Below are 16,839 nucleotides of genomic sequence, written 5' to 3'. Positions count from 1 at the left end.
GTCAGTGATCTGATAAGATAGTAAATTATTATGGGTTCATGGAATCACCAAATGTGAGTGTCGTGTGGTCAGTGCAAATTAATTATAGAGCAGAAATAGCACTATTGTTGTTAATCATTGATATTGATATTGCATTGGTTGGAATGGTCACTGTCGCATTGCAATCATGCCAAGTGGAACAAGGTCAATGTACATTGATTAGCTCAAAATTGGGTATCCATGTGGTACTGTGAGCCATAAACAACAGTAGAATTATATTCATCCACAATATGTAACCTCCTTTCTGCCAGAAACTTCACTTTACCATTGCCATCAAGCCTGGGGATCAACCCTGGTTGAATGAGAAGTGCAAAAGGGAACACCAGGCATACCCAAAAATGAAGTGCCAACCTGGTAAAGCTTTAACTCATGCAGACTCCACTTTCAACTTTTTCACACAGAGGGTGGTACGTGTTTGGAATGAGCTGCCAGAAGAAGTGGTGGAGGCTGGTACAATTGCAACATTTAAAAGGCATCTGCATGGGTATATGAATAGGAAGGGTTTGGAGGGATATGGGCTGGGTGCTGGCAGGTGGGACTAGATTGGGTTGGGATATCTGGTCAGCATGGACGGGTTGGACCAAAGGGTCTGTTTTCATGCTGTACATCTCTGACTCTATGACTCTATACAGAAGTAGCATTTTATAGATTGAACTAAATGATCAAACTAGCCAAGATCAAATCAAAATCCTGCCCACCTAGACATGAACAGTGGTGGAGAATTCACCAACTTAGTGGAGGTGGAGATTGCACAAGTACAAAAAAAAGAAAAAAACAATTTATTTTCCTAACTCTAAATGTGAGCACTAAACAAAAACTATTAACAAACCCGAGCTCCCTTTTCCTTAATTAGTCACTACCTGAACCCAATTATATAAAAATGCTGCTCTAATAACACAATTAAGAAACATTAAATTAACTTAATCTCTCAAAGTCCATACTGGCTCGTATGCTGTCTTTCATCCGGGTGTTCCGAATTGCTGTCTTCTCCTTGGGTCATCTTCTATGATTTTTCTTTTTTTTAACTGCGAGTGTCTTTGTATAAAATTCCTTGGTACCTTTAATAGATGTTACTTTCTGAGAGATTTCTTTGAGAGTGTTGAGATGTTTATTTCTTCAGGTGGCAGTTGGCTCTGACTAATTTTTAAAATTCCCTTCCCTTTTACATACCCAAGGGCAGTACAGTAGTTCAATGGTTAACACTGCTACCTTACAGCGCCAGGGACCCAGGTTCAATTCCAGCCTGGGGCAACTGTCTGTGTGGAGTTTGCACATTCTCCCCGTGTCTGCATGGGTTTCCTCCCACAGTCTAAAGATGTACTGGTTAAGTGAATTGGCCAATGCTAAATTGCCTGTAGTGTTCAGGGATGTGGAAGTTGGGTGCACTAGTCAGGTGTACAATATTGGAAAATAGAGTGGAGGAATGGGTCTGGGCGGGTTACTTTTTGGAGGATCGTTGTGGACTTGTTGGGCTGAAGGGTCTGTTTCCAACTGTAGGGACTCTATGAAGACTTGTAATCTCTCATTGGTCCAATGGTGTCAATACAATCAGATTTAATTGCTTTTTGGTATCCTCGGCATAATTTAAGTGAATTGGTTAACTTCAAATCTGGTTGCCTTAACATCAAAACACAATCCCAAGGTGACTGTTACATATCACTTCTCCGCACTCTGTGCACCTATCAGCTTGTCACAGACACATGTGCTGTCACAATCTCTCAGCTCAGAAAAGGCACTTCTCTCTTAAGTGACCATACACACTTTTGACTTCGCAACAAATGCATTGCAGAAACTTGAACAAGTTCCTTCGACTGCAGCTTCCAAACCTATGACCACCACCACATAGAAGGACAAGGACAGCGGATGCACAGGAATACAAGTTCCCCTCCAGGTCCAACCTGAGTTGGAGCTACATCGCCATTCCTTCGTTGTCATGGTGTTAAAATCCTGAAACTCCCTCCATAACATCACTGGTGGGGTACTTTCTTCACAAAGACTGCAGTGATGCAAATTAGCAGATCGCCATCATAAAGTCGGTAGGAGATTGGCTGCAACTCTTTCATCTCAGTAACAATTTTTTTTTAATTACAGGAGATAGAAAACTCCAATTCCTGGTGGTATACTTTTAAGGATGAGGAAGGACCTTGAAGGAACATAGAGAAAAATAGTAAAGGCAATGACTGTAATATTCCAAAATTCCATGAAAATGGAAACTAATGCCATCAATCATGATTATTGTGAAAATCTGAAAAAGGACTCCATTTGGATATCAGACAAATCGACCGGGCACAGGCAGTTGCATGCAGAATAATATAAAGTAATCCATTTTAAAATTAATTAAAGGAAAAGGAAATGCATCTCAAGTTACAAGATATGAAGTAGAGCTTAGGGGCAGATGTGCAGATGCATATTAAATGTAGTAATGCAACCATTGTCTATGGCTGTTTCTCTAGTGGAAATACATGATGCATTGACCATAACTGATACCACCAAAGTCAGATTAAATAATCATTCATTTTACTTGTTGTCTCAGTATCTTGACTACCTTGTTTATGCCCATAACAACTGTCATTATGTATCAGAGGTAATTCAGCAACTGTAAAGCAAATATCCTGAGGATGTGACAAAACACTGTTCAAATATGAAAGTGAAACAAAGAGAAGAAGCACATGAAAACAGAAATTGCTGCAGGAACTCAGTAGATCTGGCAGCATCTGTGGAGAGAAAACATGTACAAACTCAGCTGTTTCTTTCTTACTTCTGTATCTACCACACTTTGTTTACATCTATCTTATTTGAGTTTTGAGATAGAATTGCTCCCTCTATTAGAAATGCATTATCTAAATTGGCTATGTAACATTGGTCTCACCTCTGCATGTACAATGCTTATTTCCTGAAAACATCGCAGATCAATGCAGACTTGGAAATTCAATAATGGCATAGTATTTGATTTTATTTTAACTAATGAACGCACCGAACTATCACTTCCATCCCTCAGTCAGCTATTTCTATCATAATAGACAATCAAATACATTATTATAGTGTCCATGTATGGAACTGATGTTGAAAGTTAAATGAGCTGTTTGGTTTTAGATATCTATGAATTGTAAGTTTTTTTAAAAAAATTCAATATTAAAGGAACTACCTTCAATAATTGCAGTATATTATGCGGCTTTGAACAAATCAAGCTGAGTCTAAACCTATAAAAAAAAATGTGTTTGGCTGACTGAACTGTCGAAAATCATAACAGTGACCCCAGCCCATTCTAAAGTGCCTATTTATGGGCACATCAAAATGGGACAAGGAGTTGGCAGCTAATCAGAGTATGTTTGCTATTCAATTAAACTAGCAGTACCTAATATGTTAAAGGTTTAACCACAGCAGGACAGTTTCCCAGGTAACCAAAAACCCAACAAGGGGTGGTGCAGGGAGAGCTTTGGGAAGAAAGTAAATGTTTTCCCTCAGCCTCACCAAACTTCCACCCCCATTGAATACTGCTCTCGACCCCTATATATTTCCATTTTTCGATGTGAGATGAGATCCTCCTTAAGGTCAGGAAGCATAAAGTTCTCCCCAACTCCCCCTCCCCATGTGTCAGGGCTCAAACACCCCATCCTAACCCCTCCACCTCTGTCCCACAAAACCAACCTCCCTATGGCAGCAGTAAGCAATGCACTGATTTGCTGAGTCACCTCAAGAGTGCACCTGATGAAATGAAAGGCATAACTGTCTGATCTCTGATTAGGGAATGCAACAAATCAACAACATATTTTATGAAGTCAATACCTGACCAGAACCCCAGAATGTCCTGGCAAAAGCTCCCCTCCCCAGCCACCCCTAGCACTATGGACACACTCTGGCTCTGTCAAAAATCAGTCCATTACGTCTGTCACTGCAGCATAGACTGCTTGTAAGCCAGCCAATTGAATATATCGTGAAACCTACTTAGACACACTGGTTTGGCTTTCACATTCTCTGAAATAACAATTTGTCTCAATTGATCCATTTTTGATCAGATGTCAGATTTTATTGTCCTTTGCTGCCTGTTACTACTATTTAGACACTTTATTTTTGTGCATGTTTAGACTTTATTGTCCTTTTCATGTTATTTCAACTTAACTGCACATCAAGGGATGTGAAAAGATGCTTTACCAAGAGTTTTCAAGCCATTAATCCTGGTTATTACTTTTGAATTATCTTAGTTTATTGATCTGGGAGGTTCAAAATGAGGCTTATGAGAAAATAAAATGTACAAATGAAAAGCAGCACAGCTTTCAGCTCTCAAAATTAAAACTCTACAATTGATCGAGGATGCTAGATGACCATATCATTTTGCTTGCAACAAAATGCTTTCTCCTCCATTGTGGGGATTTCTGTGGACATTATTTTTGCCTCTTTTTTTTCCCTCAATTTTTTTTTCCTCCTTCTTTTCTGAAAGTGCCAACTCTTTCCTGAGAGAGGAGTTCACCTTGGTGGCTATTTGCGGAACGATAATGTAGGTAGCAGGATTAGTATTCCAGTGAATGAGAGCAATTTGAGAACTCAAGTTGAGTGTAATCTGGAAAACTTAAATAACTGATATCAGTGTCACTGAATCCATTGATTAGCCAGAAAGCTCTAAATGGTCCATTGACATATTTTAGGGAAAAAAATGTGTCATACCTACCTGGTTGGGTTGCATCTAACTCCAGACTCATACCAACTGCTATTCAATTGTATCAAACCATGTGCTGCCAGCGAATGACTACAATGTCTTTTTTTAGGGAAACTTGAGATGGGCAATTAAACACTGGCCTTGTTAATAATGCCCATACTTTAACATATTGTCAAAATAGTCATAAAACATTGATTGAGGAGAAAGTGAGGGCTGCAGATGCTGGAGATCAGAGCTGAAAATGTGTTGCTGGAAAAGCGCAGCAGGTCAGGCAGCATCCACGGAACAGGAGAATCGATGTTTCGGGCATAAGCCCTTCTTCAGGAAGGGCTTATCGATTCTCCTGTTCCTTGGATGCTGCCTGACCTGCTGCGCTTTTCCAGCAACACATTTTCAGCATAAAACATTGATTCTTAATTTTCAAACTCCATTGTCTGCTTTTAGTACCTGGGACTTTCGTGGCCTGAAAGTGTTCTTAAAAGGGAATTAAACACAGGTTAAAATGGCCACAGCAAATACCTGATTACATAGGGAAAGCTAAGCTTCATGATAGCAACGTGGAATATATGAAACTGACAGAAGTGAATTCAACATTTCATCAAATGACACTACAGTTAATCGACCCAGTTCAGTATGGAAAGGCCCTCACTTTCGTATTTACATTTTCTGAGAATTTTCACATTTCGGAGTTGGAATCTTGCCTGTAGTTGGGAAACCTGAAGAAAATATTGCGGATTAATTACACAAAACAAGCTCACATTTCAGGAAGTGACTTGTAGCATAGGGAGAGAATTATTTTTGAATAGCAGAACCAGAATCAGCTGGAGTAAGTGCTTTCTCAGTACCTCAAGAAGGAAATATGCATTGGATTGGAGATTATGTGTACAGTTCTGGTCGCCCTGCTATAGGAAGGATATTATTAAATTGGAGAGGATTCAGAAAAGATTTACTGGAACTGGAAGGTTTGGGTTATAAGGATAGGCTGGGATTTTCTTCATTAGAGTGTAGAAGGTTAAGGAGTGACCTTATAGAGGTTTATAAAATCATGAGGGGCATAGATAGAGTGAAGAGAAAAGGTCTTTTCTGGAGGGTGGGTGAGTTCAAAAGTAGGGAGCATATTTTTAAGGTGAGAGGAGAAAGATTTAAAAGGGACCTGAGGGGCAACTTTTTAATACAGACAAGGTGGTGCACACGTGGAATGAACTGCCAAAAGAAGTGATGGATGCAGGTACATTTACAACATTTAAAATATGTCTGGATGGGTACATGAATAGGAAAGATTTAGAGGGATATGGCCAAGTGCAGGCAAGTGGGATGAGTTTAGTTTGTGAAACTTGGTCATCACGAACGAGTTGGATCGAAGGGTCTGTTTCCATGCTGTATGACTCTGTAAGTATCAGAACACTTGGAACTTAAAGGACAACTGCAAACTTCATTGCTGCAAACAGTCAAGGCACAAGATAAACAATCATGGTCACAGGTTAAAGCCTTATGTCTCAAGGAGACTGGAAGGATTTAAGTTACAGGTTCATTTCAACTTCCTTTTATACTGGACACGTGTGTGTGTGTGTGTGTGTGTGCGCGCTCGACATTTTTTTTCCCTCGGGGTTAGCAGGCAATAAAATTGTTCTTTCTTTCCCTCAAAAATACTTGAGAGGTTCCTTAATAAAATTGAGTGACTACATTTCAATGTAGCCTTACCCTAAAAAAAAATGTCAAACTGGAAATTAAAAATGGGGGAGCCGACTCATCCTTCTTCATCTCGTTGTGACAATATATGTCAAAATTTCTCCAGTGGTGATGTTAGTGGGGAGAAAGTGAGGTCTGCAGATGCTGGAGATCAGAGCTGAAAATGTGTTGCTGGAAAAGCGCAGCAGGTCAGGCAGCATCCAGGGAACAGGAGAATCGACGTTTCGGGCATAAGCCCTTTCCTGAAGAAGGGCTTATGCCTGAAACGTCGATTCTCCTGTTCCCTGGATGTTGCCTGACCTGCTGTGCTTTTCCAGCAACACATTTTCAGCTCTGATGTTAGTGGGGGACTGGGCCTAACACCTATATGACTAAAACTGCACCAGGTTAACTTTATTTATTTAACAATCTCTTAACATCTGTGATTGTGCAAATTAGCTACCAGAAACCTGAACTGGAGTATAACCATGATATGTTTTCACACATTTTTGATACATTGTCCTTATTTCATCCAAATTAGAAACCCTACCCTTCTCTCACTCTTGACCTTCACCAAAAGATTTTTAAAAAGTCAACAACTTCTGTTTGGAAAGAGAAGAAAGCTGCTTGATTTTCTTACTCACTAGTCAATGGGATTGCCACAGATTTCAGTAGCCTGACTGAAATCTATTAACTCAACATGAACTGGAGATCAAAGTAAATTCTTTCTTAGCATGACTTCAATATTGAGCAAAGCATTTAACAACTGAACAAGCAGTTGTTTTGCAGGGAGTTTGAAGATAGTAAAATTTTAAGACAAGAGATTTAAATTGTAATGACAAATCAATTGCATTTCAAATGCTTTATTAAATTAGCATTTGATGCAATGCTAACTTCCACAAGAACCAATCAGCAAATCTGAATCAGACTTTTCTGATCATTATAAGTGTAGTCTGGCCCAAGTCTTGACCCTGCATTTCCCAGCAAAACAACAGTGCTCTTTTAAAATGCTAAAAGAAATTATTTACTTTAAAATGTTAACACCATGCATGATTGAATGTATCATTACATCAATTGCCTTCTACTAATGTTGGGAAAATATTTAAATATTATGATAATATAAATGCAGAATGTCACCCCTTGCAGGTAGATTTAAACCATAGGCATTCTAACTTGTCATAACCAATCTGACTTTGATGTCCAACATTTAGTCAAATGGCAGGGTCACTGTTTAAAAAAAATTCAGTCAACTTAGTTACCCTTCTCCTTCACTTCTTGATTACATTTAAGGTACATATTAATCATGACAAAAGGTTAAAAGCACCCAAATTATTGGGAGAAAATATAATCTTTCAAAATAAGTTATATGTAGAATGTAAGAAAGAGTATCTGTATCAAACATGGGAAAAATAAAAGCAACCCATTTTTGGAGAGCAAAATGTCAAAAGCCCATCATCATTATTTAATAAATTATTCGTTGGGCTCTTGCCAAGTTAGTTCATAAGTTAATTCCTTATTGAATGTTCAAATACTTCTTTTAAATGAAAGAAAAAGCTCAATTGGTAATAATGTTTATTTCAACACTTGAAACAATTTCTGGTCATGTAAAATTCATAGCAGAAAGTCGGCATTTGACCCTGTATCAGGTCATCTAATTGTGGTATCTTATTAGCTACAACTGGATCATTTGTGCGTTAGCCTCCGCTGCTAAGTGCTGGTAACAAGATCTACTTCAAGATGTGATATCACATTATGTACTCCAAGCCATCTAATTCAGGGGTACCATGTTTCTCCTCTTGTTTAATGGACTATAATAATGCAGGGTAACAGCTAATGGATTGCAGCAAATGATCAGATCTTACTTCTACCCTTTCTTCCTTCATTCATTTCAACAGCACCTCTATTTTATTTCCCCCAACTTTGCAAAACCTAGTCATTAACATTTATAAAGTTCAACTGTCCCAAAAATCAAGAAAATGAAATACCATTTCTTTTAATTGCAAGATTCACAGATTAATTTTTTTTCTTCTTTTTGTAAGTGAGGTTTTCCCAAATACAAAATAGATTTTTGAGGTTAACGGTACTCAACTTAAAATTCTTGGTTATAAATCTTATTGTCTATTTATTTGATTGTGTTAATACAAAACATTTGGTAAAATGAATGATCCCAGGTAGAATTGGGAAACAATTAATTTTCTTACATACGATTAGAAAGGAAAAAAAGCGCAAAATTATGCCATTCAACCCAACAGATCTATACTAGCATACTTTGCTAAATCTATCAGCATAACTTGCCTTTTTTTCTAATAGGGGAGCGGTGTTGTGCATCATCTTGTTTTGTTTCTTCATTTTTCCTTACCCTGTTTATTCCCTTGTTATCGTTTGACCTTTGTTGTCAGTTTGTTGCATCTTCCTTGGGTCCATTCAAGCTTTTCTCAGTGAGGAAGGATCTGTATCAATGTTCGAACAAAAAATATACATTGATTTGCAACTAGATTGAACAAATATATAGGAGAAAGTGAGGACTGCAGATGCTGGAGATCAGAGTCAAAGAATGTGGTGCTGGAAAAGCACAATCGGTCAGGCAGCATCCGAGGAGCAGGAGAATTGATGTTTCTATTGGCTTAGTAAAAAATGTGGAGGAGGAAGTCTCTGACAGAAGTCAAACCTACACCATGACAGTCTTTTATATGAGAAAGTTACTATTGATATTAAATGGTTGGTTTAGCACATTTGTACAAAAGAATCAAACAATGGAGAAATAATGAAGACACAACAAAGTGATGATGGTAGAACATTTGTGAGAGATTTAGAGGAAAAAAAAACAAAAGGAAAGGAAGAAATAAAGGAACACAAAACAGAAAACTTTCCAAAACACATTAAAAAAAAGAAATTCTTTAGCATTACTAAAAGGAAACTAGAAGTTAAATATTTTCTTCCTGCCCTCATCAGGACTAGAACTCAAGAGGCAGACTTGAAATGTAACAGTTTTTTCGTGAGTAATAACAAAAGTGCAAAAATTGCTTCCGTATGTCTATGATTATTCATTTATTTACTGCTCTTCTTGACAGTTCAGTATGGTGATTTATATAAACTCTTTCTCTAAAGGAATACAGGCTAATTCATTGGTCTAGTAGACTCAGACGGTCTCTGCTATCTTGTAATATCTCTGGGATGTAACTCAGACTTTTCTAGATGTTAACATGAACAAATAGAGACTGTCACACTGCATAGTCATAATTTTATGACTTGCAGTTTTTGATAGCCTCATTTTCTGCCAAATTGGAGAGTTAGGCCATTGGAAAAGTGTATATGTTAATGTACACCATTTGTTGTGATGATGCCAGGCTGGTAACTAATGTGATATGTTTGCATTCAAATGTATTTGTATTTGGGTTACAGTAACATCCATTACTTTTGGAATCTATATAATTATTCAAATGTTTGAGAAACATCTCATTGTATCAGCAAATGATACAACTTAGCATTTCAGGATGTCATCTTTCTCTGCTGGAATAGGAGACCGGAGTACAGCAATTAAGTTTGTGAATGAATGTGACCACAAAACATACCTTGAGTATTGGATTTAGTTATTATTAAAATCATTTTTTTTAAAGTGCTGGCATTGATGAGCATGAATTTCAGTGCCAGTATGAAGTATGTAGTTTGTTTATCTTAATGACTGCAACAGTATATCTCTTTCCTCTTGTATAATACGCTTTAAATGTAATCCACAGATTCTCGATTCTTTTCCAAGTGGGAATAGTTTCTCCTTATTTACTTTGAACTGTCCCATCATGGTTTTGAAAACTTTGATCAAATCCCGTCTTACCCTTTTCCTCTCCAAGGAAAACAATTCCAACTTCTTCAATCTACCCTCACAATGTCGTTTCTCATCTCCGGAATCATTCTTGTAAACTCTTAATTACTCTCTCTATTGATTCACCTCGTTCTGAAATAATGGCATGCAGAATGATACACAACATTCCAGCTGAGGTCAAACAGTGTCCCATATTTATTCAGAATACCTTCTTTGTTCTTGCATTCTGTCTCCTTATTAGTGACGCCCAGAACACCGTATGGAACATTAATAGCTCTCTCTACCTATTCTGTCGACTTTAATGATTTATGCACATATACACTTAGGTCTCTTCACTACTGCACAAACTTCAGAAGTCTCTTCATATTCTTTGCAGCAAAATGTTTCACCTCACATTTCTCCGAATTGAACTTCATTGCCACCTGTCTGCCTATTTCACTAACTTGTCTGTCTTTTGGGAATCCCACATTCCCAGTTTACAATTTGCCAAAATATTTTGTTGTCGGCACACTTTAAAATTGTCCCCTTCACATTACAATCCAGATCATTATTATATATCAGGAAAAGCAAGGGTTCCAATACTAGTCTGTGGGAAACTCCATAGTAAACATCCTCCAGCTCAAAAAATACACATTCACCATTACTCTCTGCTTCCTATTCCTCAGCCAATTTTGCAATCATGTTGATATTATCCCTTTTATTCAGACAATTCTGTTCTGTGGCACTGTATCAAATGCTTTTTGGATGTCCATGGACACCACATCAACAGCATTATCCATTCTGTTACCTCTTTGAAAAACTCTAGCAAGTTGGTGAGACGTGACTTTCCCTTATCTATACTGTTTCTTTCTAAATTTAACAGCTTTTATCATATGATTATAAATTCTATCCTGAATAATTGTTTCTAGAAGTTTCTCCACCATCAAAGTTAAATTGACTGGCCTTTCATTGTTGTGCATATCTCTACAACCTTCATTGAACAAGGCCATAATGTTTGCAATTTGTACATCCTCCAAACCATCCCTGAAAGATTACTCCCAGTGCCTCTGCAACTTTGACTCTTGCTTCCTTCAATCTCATCAGGTCCCAGTGCCTTGTCAGCTTTAATTACTGACAGCTTAGTCATTATTTTAGCCTTATCAATGTTAAACACTTTCTAATGACTGCATTTCCTCTTCTTTCACCATGGCCTGGGCAATATTTGCCTTTATTGATGAAGTCTGATGTAAAGCATTCATTAACACCTCAGCCATGGCTCCTGTCTTCAGGTGTAAATACTCTTCTGGGTTGCTAATCAGCCCTACTCCACATTTTTACTATTTATGTGCCTGCAGAAAACTTTGAGACTTCCATTTATATTAGCTGCCAAACTTTTATCATAATCCTTCATTGTTTCTCATTTTGCTTTTTCAACTGCCTTTTGAACATTCTGTATTTAGCTTGATTATCAATGTTATTTACTTCCTGAATAAGTTCATGCATTCTTTAACTTATTGTCTATCTCCTTTGTCATCCAGAGCGTTCTGGATTTGTTTGTACTATCTTTCTGGCTTGACTGGACATAAATCATCCGTTTGTTGAAGGTGGTCGATTATTCCGTTAAAATCAGGTTATAGTCCAACAGGTTTATTTGGAAGCACTAGCTTTCAGAGTGCTGCTCCTTCATCAAGTGGTTGTGGAGTATGAGATCATAAGACACAGAATTTATAGCAAATGTTTACAGTTTGATGCAACTAAAATTTATATATTGAAAAAGACCTGCATTGTTTGTTAAGTCTCACATCTTTTAGAATGACATATTGGTTTCAGTTCTTTCATATATAAATCCCAGAACGTTTTTTTAAAGTTATTTTCTCAAGTGAGCTTTAACAATAGGTGCCATATCGGCCCAGATAATGCGTTGAAGGTGTGAAGTGTCTTGGGTGAGGCTGTCTGTGCCCCAATTTTCAGACTGGTTCTATTTCTAATAAAGGGATTTACAGACTTTACATGGATTCATGCAAGTTAGTTTTTGAGCAAAAGAAAATGTAATTCTGCAAGCAAAAGTTCACCCCACAAACATGTGGGTGTGTGTGTGTGTTGGAGGGTATGAGTGTCTGTGAAAGAGTGTGTGCACTCATGTGACTCAGCCAACTTTGTCTATCTCATACGCTGCAGGTAAGGATGCTCTGAGGCATGGTGCATTCGCGAGACCAAGCAGAGGGTACAGCAATGGATGAGTGGACACTGCACAACAGTCAACAGTTTGGAGAACACTTCATCAGTTTGGGACATTTGACCTTGGACCTTTGGGTGACCATCCTCTGAGGCGAACTTTGAGACAGGCAACAACGCAAAGTGGTCGAGCAGAGGCTGATAGCAAATTTCAGTATCCATAGGGATGGCCTCAACCAGGATCTTGGGTTCATGACCTCAGGTGACCCCACTGCACTACTCACTCACTCACTCAGTCACACTCTCTCTCTTGCACACGTGCACGCACACATGTAGACACACACACACTCCTACAGATCAATACACTCATGCAGACCCTCTCTCATACACTCACACATACACACCCAGACATGCACCCTCTCACAGTTGTATACTCCTTTACACTCACACTCATGTATACTCCTTTACACACACACTCATATACACACACACAATTTTGTGGGATGAGTTTGTACTTGCAAAATTACATTTTATGAAACCAACATGGTCATTCTAAAAGATGTGAGACTTAACAAATAATTCAGGTCTTTATCAATATAAAATTTCAGTTGCATCACACTGTCAACATTTGCTCTTAATTCTGTGTCTTACGATCTTAAATTTCACAACCACCTGATGAAGGAGCAGCGCTCCAAAAGCTAATGCTTCCCAATAAACCTGTTGGACTATAACCTGGTGTTGTGTGATTTTTAACTTTGTACACCCCAGTCCAACACCGGCATCTCCACATCATGTCGATTATTCTGGTACTACTTTTCCCATCAACCTCTGACTCCAGTCAATTTAGCCCAGTTCTGTTTTTGCCTCATTGGAATCAGGTCTCCACTAATTGAATATTTTTGCCATGAATTTATGATTGTCAACTTGGCATAATTATGTGTCAGCCATTCCCTGGTTCATTTCTCAGGGAAATGCCCTGATTGATCACAATCTGCCTGGCAGGCAGTTAGCTGTCAATCATCATCAATTGGTGAATTCTTCATGCCAACACTTCTACAAATCAAAGCCCACTTTACAACTAAATCAATACTCTCCTCTCATGTAGCATAAATATTGGTTATCCTCTTGAATCAGCATTTCAAGTGCAAGATGAAAGCTTTGACACTCGCTGTCTTTTCTCAGCAGTTCTCATGAATGTGAAAGTGTTGGCTCGACGTTTTTTTTTAATTAGCTCATGTCCTTGGGGGAAAGAATCCTGCATTTTTCTATCTGTGACTCCAATACCACACCGATGTTATGATTCTCAGTGACTTTCTGAAGTGACGTAGCAAGTCATTCAGCTGTATCAACCAGATACCAGTGATGCAAGAAAACTCCTCAGGATAGAGATGGAAAACAGCTTTGCTGGCAAAATCCAAAGAATGACTGAAGAGCTGGAATTTTGAATAGCTCGTGTTTGTTGTATGAAGTAACGGTTCTACAAGGGTTAATGTTTATATTACATTGGCTCCACCATTCTATTGATGTTACACATACTCCCATGGGGGAGATAAGGAGGTCCGCTCTCGCTTTTGGAGGGAATAGATATATGTGTACCAACTCCTTCATTGTTCATATTAAATCTGACAAAATATTTTCCTTATTGATATCATGCAGTGAATATTCTTGTTATCTGAGAACAGTGCATCTTCTGGAGGTACTCTACATGGTGCATCCATGTAGCTACCTCAAACAATCCTTATCTGGTACCACATATTTTGTAGGTTGGCAAATACCTCCCAGCACTGGAGTGAGAAAATATCACAATGTTTAGCCACTGTCGCCTATCAGGGGAAGGGACGTACTTACATTCATAAATTTTATTGATCTAATGTGAAAAATATATTTGCTCAAATTGCAACAGCATAACAACAAAGTGTAAACGTTGATATACGTAAGCACATTTTTCATCGTAATGGTTGCAATGAAAAATTGTTAACAACATCTGTTTAAATTCAGGCTGTGTTTTTAAACATCTTCTAATATTCGATGAACAATCTTACACAAAGCTTTATACAATTGGCCCATAGTATAACATTGCTAGTTCGTCCTTCGAGGCTGAGATGAACATGTTCATTATCTGGAATGCATCTGTAGATGTTGGCTATGTGCACCTGGTAGTTTCTAATGTAAATAAAGTATAATACACAATAACTGAACATTGAGTGAGTGGCTTGTTAGGTGTTTCCTCACCTTGTGTTTTATTCCTTCTTCTGGCATGCACTTGCTTCCAAAGGTGGCCACACCAGATGTAGCTTCACCCAGACTTTGAAGTCAATGTTAAATCTTCTAAGTGAAGCAAGTCTAGAAGTCTGAAGTACCATTTTTAAATGATGATTAATTAATCCAACTTTTCACAATCCCTAATAACATTTGTGACCTTTTGTTGATGACTACCATGAAAGAAATCCATCCTTGTTTCATGTGAAACCTGGAGACACACAAAAACATGGCTAAATTGGCAGCCAGTGAATCCTGATGTCCTCACCCTTATCTTCAAAAGCTATCATTTTTGAGGGCCATATATTGACTACACTAGCCTCCACAGCAAGTTCTCCAAAATGTATCCTGAATGCAACTCACAAAATAAACCATATGTAATCAGATAGGTTAGGTGAATTGTCTGTGCTAAATTGCCCATAGTGTAAATTATTAGTCAGGGGTAAGTGTAGGAGAATGGGTCTGGGTGGTTTACTCTTCGGAGGGTGAGTGTGGACTTGTTGGGCCGAAGGGCCTGTTTCCACACTAACTGGTATTAAGAATCTAATGAGGTCATGAATCCATTGTCAATTGCTGGGAAAGACCCAGCTGGTTCACTAATGTCCTTTAGGGAAGGAAACTGTCATCCTTACCTGGTCTGGCCTATGTGTGACGCCAGACCCTGATGAAATGCTTATGTCTGAAACATTGATTCTCCTGCTCCTTGGATGTTGCCTGACCTGCTGTGCTTTTCCAGCACAACACTCTCGACTCTGATCAGCAGTCCTCACTTTCTCCTATCTATTATAGGAAGGATCAGGAAATATTTATGTTTAATGAGTGGAAAAGATGACTGAAAGAGATATTAATAGGTTCCAGGCAAAAATAGTTTGTTGCTATTTGGGCTGATAGTTAGGGGATAGTAGAAATAGATACTATTGACCCTCAAAGATCTCCTTTTGCCTAAAGTTGGCATTACCAGCCTTGGTGCTTAGTTTCAGTGAAATGTCAACAGTACAAAAGGTTAAGATGAAGAGCGAATGAGTCTGGTAACGAGGAGCAGAGTAACTTCGCTGGTATTGTGGCTTCTACTAAGAGGGTTAGCATGACAGTTGGTGTCAGCAGATGAGAATATAATCATGATTTGAAAATTTATGAATATGCATAAACTGACACCACTTTCCTTGGCACAATCTTAACCAAATGAAGAGAGGCCACACCTAAATTGTTCCTTCTGCAAATAAGAACACAGGTTCCAGGAGCAGCAGTAGGCCATCTGGCCATTTGAGCTTGCTCGGTCATTCATGGCTGATCTTTTTGTAGCCTCAGCTCCACTTGCCTACCCTCTCAGCATAACCCTTAATTCCTTTACTGTTCAAAAAACTGTCTACCTTAGCTTTAAAAATGTTCAATGAGGAAGCCGCAACCATTTCACTGGGCAGAGAATTCTGCAGATTCACAATCCTTTGGGTGAAGAAGTTCCTCCTCAATTCAGTCCTAAATCTGCTCCCCTTAACTTTGAAACTTTGACCTCTTGTTCTAGTTTCACCCACCAGTGGAAACAACCTCCCTGCTTCTACCTTATCTATTCCCTTCGTAATTTTATATGTTTCGCTATGCTGATGATACCTGATGTACTGAGTTTTCGCAGCACTTTGTTTTTGTTTCATATAGCCAGTATCTGCTATTCATTTGCTTTGCATTTGTACAAACCTCTAAGGATTGAATAAAAAATTTGGAATTGTTAAAATAAACAAGAGAGGGAATTACAACCAAAACGAACCATTTTTCTCAGGGTCTTGAGCATTATATTGTGATGTCATGCAGATTTTTCCATTAAGTAAGTTTTAAGATATTTTCCTACATCTGCAGATAAAAGAAGATTAAGGTTCAGTTAGACAGTTAATTAGATATTTCCATTACACTTATTAAAATTTTCTGTAATGAAATTAAAATGTTTATTCATTGCCAGCACTCAGTAATATGAAATGTTTTTGCATATGTGATTAGTATCACTGGATTGAGATGGTGTAATGAAAACAATCTATTGGGAGTCACCAACAATCAATTGCTGCCCAAGACACTGAGAGGGTGGGTCTTGTTTTGAACTGAAGGAAGTGTATTGAACAATAGACCTGATGAAGGGCTACAAATCAATCAAGAGGGCCTGTGGTCATTCACATTATGAGGGTGGCTGCTGAAACCATCAGTGTTAGCTCAGTCTTCAGGAATCACATTAATACATATATGTGGGGCTCCCTGATAA

Source organism: Chiloscyllium plagiosum, unplaced genomic scaffold (assembly GCF_037043375.1).
Source record: "Chiloscyllium plagiosum isolate Xiang-an unplaced genomic scaffold, Cpla_swu_hap1 HiC_scaffold_13, whole genome shotgun sequence".
Lineage (NCBI taxonomy): Eukaryota > Metazoa > Chordata > Chondrichthyes > Orectolobiformes > Hemiscylliidae > Chiloscyllium > Chiloscyllium plagiosum.
Note: the sequence above shows the minus strand (reverse complement) of the source record.